The sequence below is a fragment of the Mus musculus genome, chromosome 16 (genome assembly GCF_000001635.26).
Source record: "Mus musculus strain C57BL/6J chromosome 16, GRCm38.p6 C57BL/6J".
Taxonomy (NCBI): Eukaryota; Metazoa; Chordata; class Mammalia; order Rodentia; family Muridae; genus Mus; species Mus musculus.
Window position 1 is genome coordinate 3,467,147 of NC_000082.6, and position 19,671 is coordinate 3,486,817.

Below are 19,671 nucleotides of genomic sequence, written 5' to 3' on the forward strand. Positions count from 1 at the left end.
AGCCCTGTTCAATAATTTTACCCTTCTTAATGATGCAGAGTAATTACTCTTTAAGGCTGTACAAATTACCCTGACTAAAGTTTCTGGAATTGGAAATTGTGTTGTGGGGCCTCATATGATCCCGCCCCTCCAACTTCAAAATATATGCAATGATACCATTGTGGTAAATAATACCTATAAATATCTATTGGCACCAAATAATACCTTTTTAGCATGTACCTCGGGCCTAACCCAATATTTAGTCAATGAATATTTTATAAAGAGAAAAGATTATTGTGTTTTGGTCCAATTGTTTCCCAATCTTTGGATTCATGATTCAGATGATTTGTTAGGATTTTGGGAAAGGGGCACAGAATCGCCCCACAGGAGCAAAGGAGAGCCTGTCACTGCAGTGACCCTCTCGGTCCTCTTGGGATAGGGGGCTACAGGGACAGGCACTGGCATTGCTTCCTTGGTTACTTCCCAGCAAAATGTGCAGTGCTATCATGAGCTTAATGCAGCTATTAGTCAAGATTTAGAAGATTTAAGAGAAGGTATAGATCAGTTAACAGATTCTTTGGCATCCCTTTCTGAAGTAGTGTTACAAAAGAGAAGGGGATTAGATTTACTCTTTTTACAGCAGGGAGGATTGTGCGCAGCTCTCAGAGAAGAGTGTTGGGTATATGTGGACAAGACAGGATTAGTGAAAGATAGCCTTGCCAAGGTAAAGGCTAGCCTTGAAAAAAGAAAATGAGAACGAAAACAACAAGAGTCTTGGTATCAGAATTGGCTCTCCACCTCACTCTCGCTGTCCACCTTATTGCCTTCCATTTTGGGACTCCTTGTGGGATTCCTATTATTAATTTCTTTTGGTCCTTGGGCTTTTCAATGATTAACTCATCTTGTAAAATCACAGACAGATTCTGCTCTTTCTGATAAATCTGTTTCAGTTCATTATCATCATCTGGACACGGAGACCAACAAAGAAGAACCTCCAGCCATGATCATATCATGTGAGCCCTCACCTTGGGGAGTGTAGTGGCTATTCCTGGTTGTCAACTTGACTATATTTGGAATGAACTACAATCCAGAATTGGAAGGCTCACCAGTTACCCTTATCTGGAGGCTTGGAGATCCTTATCTGGATCTTGGTATGGAGATCTTGAGCCATAGTGGCTATGGATTCCAGAAGATTGAATCTCTGAGTTTAAGGAACACACCTTTAATCTGGGCTACGCCTTTCATCTGGGATTAAAGGTGTGGTGGAACACACCTTTAATCTGGGCTACACCTTCTACTGGAGACAATATAAGGACATTGGAAGAAGGGAGTCTAGCTCTAGCTCTTGCTCCTTCGCCTGCTTGCTTCGTGAGACTGAGTAACTACTAGATCCTTGGACTTCCATTCACAGCTGCGACTGAACAATTGTTGGGAGTTGGGCTGCCAACTGTAAGTCATCAATAAATTCCTTTACTATCTAGAGACTATCCATAAGTTCTGTGACTCTAGAGAACCCTGACTAATACAGAAGTTGGTACCAGAAGTGGTCCTAGAGTAACAGAAGTACAAGGATGAATCTTTTAAAATATTGGAATTGGCTTGTTGATCCACCAGCACTTTCAACTATTGAAACTTCTCCAGATTCACTCCCTTCTGGGAGCTCAGAGAATTTTGAAGACCCATGGTTGAAACTATATTCCGAACTTAAAGAAGCTAATGCCCTTGATTTTCTTAATGAATTGGGTGATTCAGTGCACAAAGCTTTCTACAAGATGGGGAAAAAATCGGAAAATGATTTTACTGGTTGGCTGCTCTTAGTATCTGTGGAAAAAATGATGAATGAAAGGAAGGAGTTGTGTGATAAAATCGAAAGGCTCCAGACACAAGTAAATGATCTAAAAGTTGCTAAGTGTGTCCTTGAGGAGAATCTTCTCTCTTGTAGCAATAGAGCTCAAGTTGCAGAAAATCAAACAGAAACTCTCATTGTAAGGTTGGCTGAACTACAGCGAAAATTCAAGTCTCAGCCTCAGAGTGTATCGACAGTTAAAGTAAGGACTCTAATTGGCAAAGAATGGGATCCTATAACATGGGACAGGGATGTGTGGGAAGACCATGTTGAAGCTGAGAATTTTGAATCTTCAGATTCTCAAGGGTTTGCCCCACCTGAGGAAGTAGTACCCTCAGCCCCACCCCTTGAAATAATGCCTTCCCCACATGAGGAAATTAATTTTGCAGAGTCTGATAAACCAGCAATGACTTTCACTACTGATGTTTCTCAAGGCCCACCAATAGTTTCTTCTAGACCTGTAACCAGACTCAAAGCAAAATAGGCTCCTAGAGGGGAGGTAGAAAGTGTAGTCCATGAGGAAATTCACTACACTACTAAGGAGCTTAATGAGTTTGCTAATTCATTCAAGCAGAAACCTGGTGAATATGTGTGGGAATGGATTTTAAGGGTGTGGGATAAGGGTGGAAGGAGCATAAAACTAGAGCAGGCTGAGTTTATTGACATGGGTCCTCTGAGTAGAGATTCTAGGTTTAATACGGAAGCTCGCATAGTTAAAAAAGGTGTCAAAAGTTTGTTTGAATGGTTGGTTGAGGTGTTTATCAAAAGATGGCCTACTGGAAATGACTTGGAGATGCCTGCTATTCCGTGGCTTAGTGTTGATGAAGGGATTTTAAGACTTAGGGAAATTGTAATGCTAGAGTGGATATATTGTGTAAAGCATAATTGTCCACAATGGGAAGGTCCAGAAGATATGCCTTTCACCAGCTCTATAAGACGCAAATTGGTGAGAGGGGCACCAGCACATTTGAAGGGTTTTGTTCTTTCCATTTTCCTTGTGCCAGATCTTAGCATTGGAGATGCTTCTGCTCAATTAGATGAATTAAATTCACTGGGTTTAGTTGGATTCCGAGGTAACAAGGGCCAGGTGGCAGCATTGAATCACCGGAGACAAGGTGATTCTAGTTATTATAATGGACAGCGTATACAAAAGAATGTTTATAATAACATACCCAGTAATGGTCAGCACAGGAGAGGTGAAATTTATAATGGCATGACTCGGTTGGACCTTTGGTACTGGCTAACCAGTCATGGTGTTTCCAGGAATGAAATACATAGGAAGCCTACTGCATATTTGTTTGATCTGTATAAGCAGAAAAATTCTCAAACAAATGAAAGAAAGGCTACATTAGATCGTGGTAAACAGCAATCTCGGCCAGTGAATCAATTTCCAGACTTGAGACAGTTTGCAGATCCAGAACCCCTTGAATGAAGGGGTGGCCAGGTTCCGCTGAGGAAGGATCTTGATAAGACACTCAAAGGTTTTGCTGTTACCCTTTCTCCAGTTCTTCCCCAGCGGGACCTATGGCCTTTTACAAGGGTAACTGTACACTGGGGAAAAGGAAATAATCAGACTTTTTGGGGTCTGCTGGATACTGGTTCTGAGTTGACACTGATCCCAGGGGATCCCAAGAAACATTGTGGCCCTGCAGTTAAAGTAGGGGCTTATGGAGGGCAGGTGATTAATGGAGTTTTGACTGATGTCTGACTCACAGTAGGTCCAGTAGGTCCCCGGACACATCCTGTGGTGATTTCCCCAGTTCCAGAATGTATAATTGGGATAGATATACTCAGAAATTGGCAGAATTCTCATATTGGTTCCCTGAACTGTAAAGTGAGGGCTATTATGGTTGGAAAGGCCAAATGGAAGCCTTTAGAGTTGCCTCTGCCAAAGAAAATAGTGAATCAAAAACAGTATCGTATTCCTGGAGGAATTGCAGAAATTACTGCTACTATCAAGGCCTTGGAAGATGCAGGGGTGGTGGTTCCCACCACATCTCCAATTAACTCTCCTATCTGGCCAGTGCAGAAAACAGATGGATCATGGGGAATGACAGTTGATTATCGAAAACTAAATCAGGTAGTAACTCCAATTGCAGCTGCTGTACCAGATGTAGTTTCGTTACTTGAGCAAATTAACACATCTCCTGGCACCTGGTATGCGGCTATTGATCTGGCAAATGCCTTCTTCTCAGTACCTGTCCATAAGGACCACCAGAAGCAATTTGCTTTCAGTTGGCAAGGCCAACAGTATACCTTCACAGTTTTGCCTCAAGGATATATTAACTCTCCTGCCCTGTGTCATAATTTAGTTAGAAGGGATCTTGATCGTTTGGATCTTCCACAAAATATCACATTGGTGCACTATATTGATGACATTATGCTGATTGGACCAAGTGAGCAGGAAGTAGCAACCACTTTGGACTCATTGGTAACAAATATGCGTATCAGAGGATGGGAAATAAATCCAACCAAAATTCAAGGACCATCTACCTCAGTGAAATTCTTAGGAGTCCAGTGGTGTGGGGCATGCAGAGATATTCCTTCTAAGGTGAAAGATAAGTTGTTGCACCTGGCCCCTCCTACAACCAAGAAAGAATCACAACGTTTAGTGGGTCTATTTGGATTCTGGAGACAACACATCCCTCACTTGGGTGTGTTACTTAGGCCTATTTACCAAGTGACTCGGAAAGCTGCTAGCTTTGTGTGGGGCCTGGAACAGGAGAAGGCCCTTCAACAGGTCCAGGCTGCTGTGCAGGCTGCTCTACCACTTGGACCATATGACCCAGCAGACCCGATGGTACTTGAGGTGTCTGTGGCTGATAGAGATGCTGTTTGGAGCCTCTGGCAGGCCCCTGTAGGTGAATCACAGAAAAGACCTTTGGGATTTTGGAGCAAAGCTCTACCATCATCTGCAGACAACTATTCTCCCTTTGAAAAACAACTCTTGGCCTGCTATTGGGCCTTAGTGGAAACTGAACGTTTGACAATAGGACACCAAGTTACTATGCGACCTGAACTACCCATCATGAGCTGGGTACTATCAGACCCTGCAAGTCACAAAGTGAGACACGCACAGCAGCAGTCTATTATCAAATGGAAGTGGTACATACGTGATCGGGCCAGAGCAGGTCCTGAAGGCACAAGCAAGTTACATGAAGAAGTTGCTCAAATGCCTATGGTTTCTACCCCTGTTACAATGCCATCTGCTGCCAAGCATACGCCTATAGCCTCATGGGGTGTTCCCTATGATCGACTGACCGAAGAGGAGAAGACTAGAGCCTGGTTTACTGATGGCTTTGCAAGTTATGCAGGCACCACCCAGAAGTGGACAGCTGCAGCATTACAACCCCTTTCTGGGACAACCTTGAAAGACACAGGTGAAGGGAAATCTTCACAGTGGGCAGAACTTCGGACAATACACATGGTATTACAGTTTGTTTGCAAGAAGAAATGGCCAGATGTACGATTATTCACTGACTCATGGGCTGTAGCCAATGGATTGGCTGGATGGTCAGGGACTTGGAAAGATCACAATTGGAAAATTGGTGAGAAAGACATGTGGGGAAGAAGTATGTGGATAGATCTCTCCAAATGGGCAAAGGATGTGAAGATATTTGTGTCCCATGTAAATGCTCACCAAAAGGTGACTTCAGCCGAGGAGAAGTTCAATAATCAAGTGGATAAGATGACCCGTTCTGTGGACAGTCAGCCTCTCTCCCCAGCCATCCCTGTCATTGCTCAATGGGCACATGAACAAAGTGGCCATGGTGGTCGAGATGGAGGTTATGCTTGGGCTCAGCAACACGGGCTTCCACTCACCAAGGCTGACCTGGCTACAGCTGCTGCTGATTGCCAGATCTGCCAACAGCAGAAACCAACACTGAGCCCCAGATATGGCACCATTCCTCGAGGTGACCAGCCAGCAACCTGGTGGCAGGTTGACTACATTGGACCAATTCCTTCGTGGAAAGGACAGCGTTTTGTTCTTACTGGTTATGGATTTGCCTTTCCTGCACGTAATGCCTCTGCTAAAACCACCATTCACGGACTGACAGAATGCCTTATCTATTGTCATGGTATTCCACACAGTATTGCTTCTGACCAAGGAACTCATTTCACAGCCAGAGAAGTACGATAGTGGGCCCACGATCATGGAATTCACTGGTCTTACCATGTTCCCCACCATCCTGAAGCAGCTGGTCTGATAGAAAGATGGAATGGCCTTTTGAAGACGCAGTTACAACGCCAATTAGATGGTAACAGCTTGGAAGGCTGGGGTAGAGTTCTTCAGAAGGCAGTATATGCTTTGAATCAGCGCTCAATATATGGCACAGTTTCACCCATAGCCAGGATTCATGGGTCCAGGAATCAAGGGGTGTAAAAGGGAATAGTTCCACTTACTATCACTCCTAGTGACCCTCTAGGAAAATTTTTGCTTCCTGTCCCCATAACTCTAGGTTCTGCTGGCTTAGAAGTTTTGGCTCCAGAGAGGGGAGTGCTCCTACCAGGAGCTACAACAAACATTCCATTAAACTGGAAGCTCAGACTTCCCCCTGGTCATTTTGGGCTTTTAATGCCCTTAAACCAACAGGCTAAAAAAGGAATAAGTGTTAGGAGGGGTGATAGATCCAGATTACCATGGGGAAATTGGATTATCTCTTCACAATGGTGGTAAGCAAGATTATGTCTGGAGTGTAGGAGATCCCTTAGGGCGTCTCTTAGTACTACCATGTCCTGTGATTAAAGTCAATGGGAAACTACAACAACCTAATCCAAGCAGGATGACAAAGGACGAAGACCCATCAGAAATGAAGGTATGGGTCAATCCTCCAGGAAAAGAGCCAAGACCTGCTGAGGTGCTGGCTGAAGGTGAAGGAAATACAGAATGGGTAGTAGAGGAAGGTAGTTATAAATACCAATTAAGGCCACGTAACCAGTTGCAGAAACGAGGATTATAAAGTAATATGAATGCCCCATTGTAAATTTACAAATGCGTTTGCGATTGTACGAGGGATAGTTATATCATGTTAGGCGTATTCACAACCTTGTTATTGTTTCATGTGAACATGAGATATTATTTGTGTCAAGTTGACAAGGGGTGGATTGTAGTGGCTATTCCTGGTTGTCAACTTGACTATATTTGGAATGAACTACAATCCAGAATTGGAAGGCTCACCAGTTACCCTTATCTGGAGGCTTGGAGATCCTTATCTGGATCTTGGTATGGAGATCTTGAGCCATAGTGGCTATGGATTCCAGAAGATTGAATCTTCGAGTTTAAGGAACACACCTTTAATCTGGGCTACGCCTTTCATCTGGGATTAAAGGTGTGGTGGAACACACCTTTAATCTGGGCTACACCTTCTACTGGAGACAATATAAGGACATTGGAAGAAGGGAGTCTAGCTCTAGCTCTTGCTCCTTCACCTGCTTGCTTCGTGAGACTGAGTAACTGCTAGATCCTTGGACTTCCATTCACAGCTGCGACTGAACAATTGTTGGGAGTTGGGCTGCCAACTGTAAGTCATCAATAAATTCCTTTACTATCTAGAGACTATCCATAAGTTCTGTGACTCTAGAGAACCCTGACTAATACAGGGAGAGAGGCTCAACTTTCATAACCTCTTAAAATAATTCGAGCTGACCTCAAGACACCCCTCCCCTTGATTTGGCTTTTAGCATTTTTACCTCCAGGCCTAGCTAAACTCTAGGGTTGATGAGGACCCCCTTTAGGGACTGCACAGAACTCAGAACTGTGCATGCTGGTTCATAATGACATGAACACATCATAGGCACCAGCTGGGTGTGAGGCTAAGCACCGCAAGGGAAAGTCCAATTTGACCACTTCTGAGTTCCCTGAGAGTCATACCTGATTAAAAAGGGGTTGGTATCTAAACTTGGTTGTAGTCTGGTCCTCTGTGCTGATGCAGCTGGAGTTCTAAATTCCCATGGCTCTGCCCTGCCTCCTCAAAAGGTACCAAAAGCCACAAGTGTGGGTCATGACAGCACCCACGGGAGGAATCAGGTCAATGCTCCCCCAGCCAAATGGTCAAAGCCCATTCATCACAAGATGAACAAACTATTCCATCACCCTGAGTGGGCTTGGCCTTACTATATTAATACAGACGGGGGAGATGTTGGGAGCCAAAACTAAATTCTTTATAATAATCCAAGTGAACTACCAAGTCTTAAGACATAAAGTTGGACCTCCTCCCCAAGCTGGCTAAGTCCAGATGAAGGTCATCAACGGAATGTTTCAGAATTACCACAAGATGACTCCAGACCTGACTGACGCAAACAGCAGAGGTCATAACCAGAAGATGTACTTTTGGATATCATACCTCTCCTTGTAGTCACCAAGGAAAATTACCACTGCCCCCTCCCCTGCCCTTCTGGGTAAGAGTTCTTTCCCCTTTAATCTTTTTGTATAAAAACTGTAAGTTTTGCTGAACACAATGAGACCTTGACAAGATTCAGATTTGGCTCCATGTTGTTTCTGTGCTTGGTCTCCGTTTCTCTCTAACCCCCCATTTGTTTTTAGGAGGAGATCCCGCGAAACACATGACTAACTGGACCTGCTGGATGGGTCACTAGTGGAATTTTTGAGGTCACTTTTATATACTCTCATCTCATCTGCAAATAATGATACCTTAACTTCTTATTTTCCAGTTTGGGTCCCTTTGACCTCCTTTTCTCGTCTAATTGCTCTGGCTAGGACTTTGAATACTATATTGAATACATAGGGAGAGAGTGGACATCCATGTCTAGATCCTGATTTTAGTGGGATTTCTTCAAGTTTCTTTCCACTTAGTTTGATGTTGGCTATTGTTTTGCTGTATATAGCTTTTATTATGTTTAGTAATGGGTCTTGAATTCCTGATCTTTCCAAGACTTTTATCATGAAAGGGTGTTAGATATTGCCAAATGCTTTCTCTGAATCTAATGAAATGCTGATGTGGGGTTTTTTCTTTGAATTTCTTTATATAGTAGATCACATTGATGGATATTGAACTATCCCTGCATCCCTGGAAAGAAGTCTACTTGATCGTAATGGATGATTGCTTTGATGTATTCTTGGATTTGGTTTGTGAGAATTTTATTGAGTATGATTGCATTGATATTAATAAGGGAAATTGGTCTAAAGTTCCCTTTCTTTGTTGGGTATTTGTGTGGTTTGGGTATAAATGTAATTGTGGCTTCATTGAACGAATTGGGTAGTGTTACTAATGTTTCTATTTTGTGGAATAGTTTGAATAGTATTAGAAAGAGGTCTTCTTTGAAGGTATGATAGAACGCTGCACTAAACCCATCTGGTTCTGGGATTTTTTTTTCTTTGATTGGGAGACCATTAATTACTGCTTCTGTTTCTTTAGGAGTTATGGGACTGTTTAGATCATTTATCTAATCCTAATTTAACTTTGGTATGGGGCATCTGTCTAGAAAATTGTCCAATTCATCAAGATTTTCCAGTTTTGTTGAGTATAGGTTTTTGTAAGAGGATCTGATAAAACATGCTCCCACCTTGATGATATTGGATTAAACCTCTAAATCTGCAAGCCAATCCCAATTAAATGCTGTCCTTTATAAGAGTTGCATTTGTCATAGTGTCTTTTCACAACAATGAAATCCCTGACTAATATAACACCTCTGAAAAAGTAACCCTAGAAATTGTTTAGGAACAATCTCAGAAAGCACATCCTCCAACACCCCTCACCCAATACTTTTGGCCAAGGCAGAGGTGCCAGGAGCCATAGCTTCAGCCATGGCCTTGTGGATATTTTCTAGGTTACATAAACAATCCTGAGAGAACATTATTGGTCATAACAGTAAGAATGTTTGTGGGTAAAGAGGACATTGTAACCATTGGTTCCAGGAGTTGAAGATTGCCACCTGTCCTTCAGAGAGCCCCCGGGCTCTTCCCCCTCCCTTGGAGCCTCCTCTTGCTTATGCTTATATTGCCACTCCTGAAGAAAGTTTTTCAGAGCTTGATCACTATGACTGACTTGCTCTCATTCATTCTTGTCTCTTGTCCCTCCCGCTCCCTCTCTCTCTCTCTCTCTCTCTCTCTCCTGCCCTGGGTCCCCAGTGATTATCCCTGCAGGTTGGGACAAACTGGCGCCCAGCGTGTGCCTCTGGGTTTGGGGTCTGAGAGAGATCACTCTTCGAATTGGGCCACTGCTTTATCAAAAATGAGTAAAGGTTTGCACTGGACCTTCACTAGTCAGGTGGTGAGTGAAGGTACACACAGGGTTGCTGCTTCATTAGGAAGTGAGTAAAGACCCACACAGAGACTGCCACAGTGTCACCCACACTGTGAGACAGATTCCAGAAAGGTACAAAGAGGGGCTAGACTATGGGACAAGCATTAAGTAAGCATGAATGGTTTTTAAAGGGATCTCAAGGAATCCTTCAAGACAAGAGGAATAGGGTTAAGAAAAATTCTTCATAGCCAAGAGCTGCTCCAGATGAGAGGAATAGGGTTTAAAATAAAATAAAATTTAATAAAATAAAATAAATAAAAAGGGTAAAAAAAAACTACAAAAACAAAATAACAGATGTTAGAAAAATTCTTAACTCAAGTACATGTATGTTGTTCTTAATTCCCAGAAGTAGGAATGGTAAATATATAAATGAAATAATTTGACAAGTTGAGGAGTAATTAAGAAAGTTAGAAAAGCAGGGCAGTGGAGGACAATTATCGGAAGCTACCACTGTGCCTCCTCTCCCTTCTCTGTCAGAATTCCCACAAGGAGATAAAGACTTTGAACATGAGAGAGAGAGAAATAGGTTTCAGAAAAGCAGTTATCCCCTGTTTGGGACCTTTTAGCAAAAGAGAAAGAAAATAGAAATAAGGTATTTCAGAGCTCTCCTAGGGACAGGAGGAAATTGGGAGATGCCCTGCTTCCTCTGGCTCCTATGGAGATATTCTCAGTACTGGTTAGGATATCTGGGTCCTTTTGAGATATCAAGTTTTATTCTCTCTCTGTCTATTGTCTGTCCTTGGTGCACCAATTTGTCCATATGTCTGTCAATTTATGTTTGTTTTTGTTTTGTTGTTTGAATGATTGTTGTTTTGTATTTCATGTTGAAAAAAGTGGTTAAAACTTTATCTGCTGGCTGTTCATCCTTTGATTTAGTTTAACTTATTTAAAAGGCTGTCTCAATTTGCACAGCAGAAACTGATTAGTTACACTGCACCATGGCTGGGAGTCAGGTACAGCTGGGAAAAGCCATGCTGGAAGCTGATTGTCTACACAAGCAGCTCTTAAAGGGGCCAACAGCCTTTTGCTTTTAAGAGAACATTAGCTTAAAATTGGTAACTAAGGGTTAGAGTCATTCTAAACAACATGTAGCATGAGCCAACCCAGGAAAACAGGTCTTTACAATACTTCTAAATTGGGATAATATTTTTTGTAATTATTATTCCAGAAACTAGACTTATAAAGAATAAGAGTTAAAACACGCACGGAAACCACTGAGAGTGGAAGAGAGATGTCACCAGTGGACCGAAGCCAGGACAGCTCCTGCAAGTCTTTGTAATTTCATTTTATACTTTAAAACCATAAGTTGGGGTGGGCAAGCTAGTGAGTAAGTGCTGGCGTCAGTCAGAAGGCCAGGAAGGGCAATGGGCCACTGCCTCAGCCGGCTTTTTAGGCCACCCTGTTTCAGGTAGCATGTAAAGCTGTCCTCTGCAAACGGAGTGCAAGCAATGCTTTAATAAACCATTAAGTAAATCAATAAATTGACAACAAATAATTGTTTTTTAAGCTAATTTTAATTCTCTATACTCTGGGAAAGGGACTGGTCACTCACTGCGTCTTTGATAACGTATGTGTTGTGAGTGACTTTCTTTCCTTCCCTTTGTCCTTCCATCTTTTACTATTTCCTTCCACTTTCTCCTCCTTACACCCTTCCTCCTTCCTTCCCTTGGACTTAAGAGTGCAGAGTGGCTATTGGTATGGTTTCGGGAGAATTACCCATAAGAGAACTGATGCAGGTTTTTGTGCTCTATCTAGGCTAACAGCTGGCTTTAAACCACAGACCCATCAACCTGGAGGAGGAACGGAGAGGAGATAAAAGGCAGCAGTAGAGTCTAAACAGGAGCCAACAGCCTCTGTTCTATTTTCTTAAACTCTTCTGTTCTAGACAGAATCTAGGCACACAGCTCAAGATGGAATTGATGTCTCTCCCCCTTGCTCTTTCTCTCCCTCTCTGCATCTCTTCCCATTTTCCCAGGCAGGCTTCAAATCCAATACAAAGCCAAGGATGACCTGAACCCCTCCCTCTTTAAAATATATTAATCATTTTATTTGTTTACATTTCAAATGTTATCACCCTTCCTGCTCTCCCCTCCCTGAGGCCTCCCCTATGCCCCCTCCCCACCCAGCCACTCCCACCATATCCCTCTAGTATCCCCCTTCTCTGGGGTATCAAGCCTCCACAGGACCAAGTGCCACCCCTTCCACTGTCACCAGACGAGTTAGTTCTCTGCTACATAAGTATTGGGAGCCATGAACCAGCCCCTTATACTCTTTGGCCGGTAGCTTAGCTCCTGGGAGCTCTGAGTGGTCTGGTTAATTGATACTGTTGTTCTTCCTGTGGGATAGCCATGCCCTTCAGGTCCTTCAGCCCTTCCCCTAACTCTTCCATTGGGGTCCCCACACTCAGTCCAATGGTTGCTGTGAGTTTCTCCATCTGTCTTAGTCAGTTGCTGGCAGAGGCTCTCAGAGGACAGCCATACAAGTCTCCTGTCTCTAAGTACTTCTTGGCATCAGCAGTATTTTTGGGGTTTGGTGTCTGTGGATAGAATACAGTGGGATAGTCTCTGGATGGCCTTTCCTTCAACCTCTGCTCCATTTTTGTTCCTAAATTTCCTTTAGACAGAGACAATTCTCAGTAAAAATTTTTTTAGATGGGTGGGTGGCTCCATCCATCAACTGAGTGCCATGTTAGTCTCTTCAGGTTCCATCTCCCTTGTATTTCAGCTATTGTTATCCCCATTGAGTCCTAGGAACCATTTGAATTCCTGGCATCTGGGACTTTCTAGTGGTTCTCCAAGTTCCCCAACCCCCACTGCTACTTATTTCTACTCATTCTCCTGTACCTCTAGACGTCTCTCCTGTCTCATCCCATACCTGATCCTGTCCTTTCTTTCTTCCCCTCCCTTTCCCCCTCCCACCGAGATCCCCCCTTCCTCTGCCTGCCATAATTATTTTGTTCCCCCTTCTAAGTAGGTTTGAAGCACCCACACTTTGGTCTTCCTTCTTGTTAAACTTCATATGTTTTTTGAGTTGTATCATGGGTATTCTGAGCTTTTGGGTAAAATCCACTTATCAGTGAGTACATACCATGCATGTCCTTTTGGGTTTGTGTTACCTCACTCAAGATGATATTTTCTAGTTCCATCCATTTGCCTACAAAGTTCATGAAGTCATCATTTTAATAGCTGAGTAGTATTCCATTATGTAAATGTGCCACAATCTGTATCCATTCTTCTATTGAGGGATATCTGGGGTGTTTTCAGCTTCTGGTTATTATAAATTAGGCTTCACTGAACACAGTGAAGCATGTGTCTTTATTATGTGTTGGAGCATCTTTTGAGTATAAGTTCAGGAGTGGTATACCTGGATCTTTAGTTAGAGCTTGTCACAATTTTATGAGTAATCTCCAGATTGATTTCCAAAGTGGTTGTACTAGCTTGCAATCCCACTAGCAATGGAGGAGTGTTCCTCTTTCTCCACATCTTCACCAGTATCTGCTGTCACCTTAGTTTTTTATCTTAGCTATTCTGACAGGTATAAGGTGGAATCCCAGGGTCATTTTGATTTGCATTTTGCTTATGACTAAGGAATTTGAACATTTCTGTAGGTGTTTCTCAGCCACTCAGTATTCCTCAGACAGCCATCAGTGGAAAGAGAGGCCCATTGGTCCTGCAAACTTTATATGTCTCAGTACATGGGAACGCCAAGGCCAAGAAGTAGGAGTGGGAGGGTGGGGGAGCAGATGGGGGAGCATGTGGGGGACATTTGGGATAACATTGGAAATGTAAATGAAATAAATGCCTAATAAATAAAAGGAAAAAAACGATTTATTTTTCCAATAGGCTTGCCACTCACACCTCAATTAACAATTGATCACAAACATACTCGTCGACATGCACATTTGCTTACACACAGAGGTTGACCAAATATAAGTTCTAGCAACTTAGCACATATAAATACATACATTAACACACATTGAGAGACAGACAGAGAGACAGATAAACACATAATACGTACAGGTTGGATGGCTTAAGCCAAATTCTTACATCAGGTTCAAAGCATTTCCCATGAACACATATGTACAAATATTCACAGATGTACATCTACACATATACACATACTAATGGAATAATGTAACTAAGTTCAAAGAGACAGGTTCCAACTATTTCTCACATAACTCACATACACATACATATATACAAACAATTGTTGGAAAGAACAAGCTTCAGAACACAGCCAGACATCCTTACTCATATACATATGTTGAGAGATGATGAATGGAACAAGTAAGTCTCCAACACAAACTTACACACAGTTTGCATAGACAAACACACACACACACACACACACACACACACACACACTTACACGTTGGAAGGCACAAAGTTCCAACATGGCCCTACATAAAGCTTATACACAAAAATACATACACATAGTTGATGGGTGGAAAGTACATGTTCTAAATAAACACTTAATTATTTCTCCCATCACATATGTAGTCCAGAAAAACCTTTCAGGAACCAAAATAATTTGTTTTAGTTCTCTTCTTGTGAATTACTATGAAAACAATAATATGTTTCCAATTACTTAACAAGAAAATATTACATAGTACAGGTACAGAAAACAAAAACCTAATTATAGATTAACCAATTGTAAGGTAGCAAGGTAACCTTTCAGCACATTTCTCTTATTGGCAGGCAGATTTCTGTAGTTACAAAAATAGACACAATTATATTATTATAATGTTTTCCTTTTTTTAAATTAAATTATTTTATTTATTTATTTATTTATTTATTTATTTATTTACATTACAAATGCTGCCTCACTTCCTGGGCCTCAGTCCAAAATTCTTCATCTCATCTCCCTCTCATTTACATATGAAATGATGCTTCCCATTCCCAGCCACTCAGTATCCCCCCTTCCTGGGACAGCAAACCTATACAGGAGTAGATGCACCCTCTCCCATTGAAGTCTGTCAGTCCAGGAAGTCCCCTGCTACATATGTGTATTATTATTGTGAGTGCCAAGATACTGCATAGTGAGGAGTGGCAAGACCATTTGCAATTTTCATATATTTCTTAGATTAAGAGGGAAGTGCTGACGGCAAGCAGAGAAGAAACAGATAACAGCATGACATCTTTAGGACACAGTCCATGGGACCTTAACTTAAACAAGGTACAACCATAGTGGTTGTGCTAATCAGTGGGCCATCTTCCATGAGTTCTAAAGCCATTTGTCATTCCTCCTGCATGAACCTGTGCAATTATGGCCATCAAAACTCTTGGCATTTGTCACATTGTCTTTCCTGTGGTCCTTTGCTGAAAGGACCCAGATATAGCTGTCACTTGAGAGACTATGCCAGGGCCTATCAAACACAGAAGTGGATGCTCCCAATCAGATATTGGATGGATCACAGGGCCCCAATGGAGGAGCTAGAGAAAGTAACCAAAGAGCTAAAGGTATCTGCAAAACTATAGATGGAACAACAATATGAACTAACCATTATCCCCCAGAGCTCGTGTCTCTAGCTGCATATATATCAGAAGATGGCCTAGTGAGCCATCAGTGGAAAGAGAGGCCCATTGGTCATGCAAACTTTATATGTGTCAGTACAGGGGAACACCAGGGCTAAGAAGTGGGAGTGGGAGGGTGGGAGAGTGGGTGGGGGGCTGAAGTCCTAGCCAGAGCAATTAGACAACAAAAAGAGGTCAAAGGGATACAAATTGGAAAGGAAGAGGTCAAGGTATCACTATTTGCAGATGATATGAGAGTATACACAAGTGATCCCAAAATTTTACCAGAGAATTTCTACACCTGATAAACAACTTCAGTAAAGTGTCTGTATATAAAATTAACTCAAAAAATCAGTAGCCTTTCTCTACACAAAGGATAAATGGACTGAGAAATAAAAAAACGTAGGAAACAACACCCCTCATAATAGTCACAACAAATATAAAGTATCTTGGCATAACTCTAATCAAGCAAGTGAAAGATCTCTATAACAATCACTTCAAATCTCTGAAGAAAGAAATCAAAGAAGCCCTCAGGAGATGAAAAAATCTCCCAAGCTCATGGATCGGTAGAATTAATATAGTAAAAATGGCCATCTTGCTAAAAGCAATCTGGAGATTCCATGCAATACCCATCAAAATTCAAACTCAACTCTTCACAGAGAGAGAAAGAGCAATTCTCAAATTCATCTGGAATGTAAAAATCAAATCAAAACAAAACAAAAAAGAATATAGCAAGAAAAATTCTCAATTTACTGTCAGAACTTCTGGGGGAATCACCATCACTGACTGCAAGCTATACTACAGAGCAATAGTGATTTAAAAAAGAAAAGAAAAAGGAAAAAGAACGCATGGTATTGGTACAGAGACAGACAGGTAGACCAATGGAATAGAATTGAAGACCCAGAAATCAACCCACATACGTATGGTCACTTGGCCTTTGACAAAGAAGCCAAATCATACAGTGGAAAAAAGACAGAATTTTAAACAAATTCTAACTGGCAGTCTAAATGTAGAAGAATTCAAATTGATCCAATTTTATTTCCTTGTACAAAGTTCAAGTCCAAGTGGACGGGTAGGGAGGAAGGGAAGGAGAGGAGGAAGGGAGGGAAGGAGGAGAAGGGAGGGAAGAAAAATTATGGAAGGGGAGGTAGGGAAGGGATGAGGAACAGAAGCAGGGAGAGGAGGAAGGGGAGGAAAGGGAGTAAGGGGAGAGAGGAAGGGAGGGAGGGATTAGAAGGGTGAGGAGGGGAAGTAAAGGAGGCAAATGGAAGGAATGAGGAAAGGAAAGGAAGGAGGGGAAAGGAAGGGAGGAAGGGGAAGGAAGGGAGGAAGGGAAGGAGGGGAAGGGAACGAGGGAGGGAAAGAAGGGAAGGAGGGAAGGGAAGGGAGGAAAGAAGGAAGGGAGGGAGGGGATAAAGGAAGGAGGAGGGCAATATAGGAGGGAGGGATGAGGAAGGGGAGGAAGAGAAGTTAGGGAAGAGAAGGAAGGAAGAGAAGGGAAGGAGGAAAGAAGGAAAGGGAGGGAAGGGAGGGAAGTGAATGAGGGGCAGGATGAGAAGGGAGGGAAGTTAAGGAGAGGGAAATAGGGAAGAGAAGGAAGGGAAGGAAGGAACAACAAAAGGAGGAAAAATACACTCAAACAATAAAACAATATTTAATTGTGGCTGGATCCTGGCAATATCCAGGCAGGTATGGCACAGGCAGAGCTGAGAGTTCTATGTCTTCATCCAAAGGCTGATAGTGGAAGAATTTGTAGAGATGTGCCATCCTCTACCTCCTCCCCTGTTTCGTATTAAAGGCTACACCAATACATTCAACTGATTAATTGACTGGATTTTTTCTTTTCTTTTCTTTTTTATTATCCAAATTCTGAATAATGAGTTACATCTATTTGCCAAGTATGATAGGGCATGAGGCCTCATGAATTAGCCCCTAAGCGATGCACTTGAGACAATGTAAGACAGTCAGGACATTGCTTTATAATCATTCTAGCTTGCTCCCTAGCGATCTTATATTGTAGCATTAAGTTATGACTAGAAAAATGAATTTTATCATGAGCACATTTAGCCAAACAATAGGATCTGAAACTAAAGCTTCTCCTATCAATGCTTTGTCAATGCAATCATTGCCTGGAGCTAAAGATCCTGGAAGATCAGAATGAGCTCTTATATGACCAATATAAATAGGATTTTTTGAGCAAGAATGGTGTTTGTTCCATGCCACCTCCAGTAGGATCTGTGTGACAAGTTCCACAGACTGAAGCAATTGACCTCAAAAGATCCTGTAGGTATATGAGTTGTATTAAAAATCAAAAATGTAAAGGCAAAGAATAATCTATATAAGTAACAAATTGTTTTTTAGTAGCTCTATTTGTTGTAAGGCCTACAACCCTTCTGAAGTTGAAGCTCAAGTAGAGGTAGGATCAGCACTCCCCCTAAGAATATAAAATAAGGCTTTCAATTCTCCTGTAGTAAGCTTTAAATAAGAACTAAGCAAAGTAATATCAGCTAACAGGTTTGAAACTCATTTAAAGTTTTAAAATTGTCCCTACAAATAATTATATTCTGAGGAAAAACAGGTTGATTTGTAAGCCTAAAACCTAAATAATTATAAGGATCTTGAGTTTGCACTTTTTCTGGAGCGATTTTTAATCCTTTATCAGATAATGCCTGTTGTAAATTTCTATAACATAGAAGCAAGTCCTGAGGATCTTTCCCTGTTAATAAAATATCATCCATGCTATGTATAAAATATACTATTGGTTATTGCTGTCTATTAGGCTGAATGGCTTGTGCCACATATTTTTGACATAAGGTAGGACTGTTAGCCATGCCTTAAGAAAGAACTATCCATTGATACCTTTTCATTGGCTCTTTAAAATGAATAGAAAGAACACTGAAAGCAAATCTTTCACAATCCTGAGGATGCAAAGGGATAGGAAAAAAACAATCTTTCAAATCTACTACTATTTTATAATATCCTTTATGAATGTCTCCACCTGCTTGATTTTTTCAAGATATCAAAACACTAGCTACAGCACACAATTCAAATACCTGTGCCAAAGCAGGAGAAAACTCAAGAGAATAAAAATTTGATCCAATCACTTACTTCTCTCCCATAGAAGGGCTGTTTATAAATACAGTAGTAGTCGTTATGGGATGCATGCATAAATTTACAGGAAATACAAAAGCATGCATAGAAGAAATTTTTAAATGCTCACTTTTGTATAATGTTTATCAATTTTTCCTATGCAATAGACCAAATATCAATATTCTGCAATAACCAAATTAATTGCTGCTTGAGACAAGAAATAGACATCTCATCAAGTTTTTAAGACTATTTTTAATATCTTCATTATTTTATGTTACAATTCTTGATTAACACCACAACAGCTTCATAATAGGATATTAAAACTTCACTTGGATGTAAAAAAAGATGATTCTACATTAATGTTCTCTTTGCCAAAGAATCTGTGGGCACATTGAGTAACAATAACTAAAATAAGCAGCTAATGTTTTTATACCATTGATTACAATTGAAACAATTGATTACAGAAGCTTTCTCTACTCTATATGGAGTAGGCAGGCTAGATTGTAATGCCTTTAGATGTTCCACAGCCTCATTGACATTTCTTTTTTTTTAATTTAGTTTTTTAATTAGGTATTTTTTTATTTTACATTTCAAATGCTATCCCAAATGTCCCTCACACCCTCCCCAACACTCCCATACCCACCCACTCCCACTTCTTGGCCCTGGTGTTCCCTCTTACTGAGGCACATAAAATTTACAAGTACAAGGTGCCTCTCTTTCCAATGATGGCCAACTAGGACATCTTCTGATACATATGTAGCTAGAGACACGAACTCCGGGGTTACTGGTTAGTTGATATTGTTGTTCCACCAATTAGTTTGAAGACCCCTTTAGCTCCTTAGGTACTTTCTCTAGCTCCTCCATTGAGGGCCCTGTGTTCTATCCAATAGCAGACTGTGATCATCCACTTCTGTGTTTGCCAGGCACCAGCATACCCTCACAAGAAACAGCTATATCAGGATCCTTTCAGCAAAATCTT

General features: G+C 41.4%; 1 long non-coding RNA gene across 1 annotated transcript; it reads left to right on the forward strand.

Annotated features, from left to right (window-relative positions):
* The first annotated feature begins 1,313 nt into the window (after positions 1-1,313).
* On the forward strand, positions 1,314-13,905 carry Gm35974. The gene is made up of 4 exons (XR_384619.1): positions 1,314-1,428; positions 8,816-8,875; positions 11,258-11,364; positions 11,845-13,905. It is a non-coding gene; the product is annotated as a predicted gene, 35974 (long non-coding RNA).
* Positions 13,906-19,671: the final 5,766 nt, after the last annotated feature.